We start from the raw sequence: 630 nt of genomic DNA on the forward strand, positions 1-630 counted from the left end.
AGGGTCGGTGTGTTGTCATATATGTGGATGTACGCAAACGCCTCTCTCAGATTCTCTCTTTCCACCACACTCGCCTTATAATCACCTTACTCGCACAAGAATATCGACAACGATAAACAAAATCGTTAGACGACAGAATATAGGAGGAAACGTGCGAGGAAAGAAGAAACGAAGTTGACTGCGTGTCGCGAATCACCCCTTCCCGCTCACCGAGTGACCAAACGAGAGAAACGGTTTTTTTTCTCATCTATACGTACGTACATAGAGAAGGGACGACCGTGTTCGTAAACCGCATCCAAAAGTTAAGTACACGCGATCGAATTCGAAAGCTACAACAATATCGCTGTACCTACGACGTTTACAGTTTAATATCAAAACGGTAAGCCGGGGGTGTGATTTTAGAGAAGAAATACACGATCGGTTGGATACCGACGGACCGAAGAAGTCTGTGATCTCGATGTGCCTGGTTGTATATTATTTACGAAACGTATCGGTTTGTAGCGTGTTTGTGCGCAGCTCACGAACAGAACTGGGAATAAGTGCGTTCGCACGAACGTGTGTGTTCACTGAGCAAAGGATACGCTTTTCATAACGTTGATCGAGCGAGGAACTTTTCCTCCGTAGTGCCAT

This window comes from Apis dorsata, unplaced genomic scaffold (assembly GCF_000469605.1).
Source record: "Apis dorsata unplaced genomic scaffold, Apis dorsata 1.3 scaffold_486, whole genome shotgun sequence".
Taxonomy (NCBI): Eukaryota; Metazoa; Arthropoda; class Insecta; order Hymenoptera; family Apidae; genus Apis; species Apis dorsata.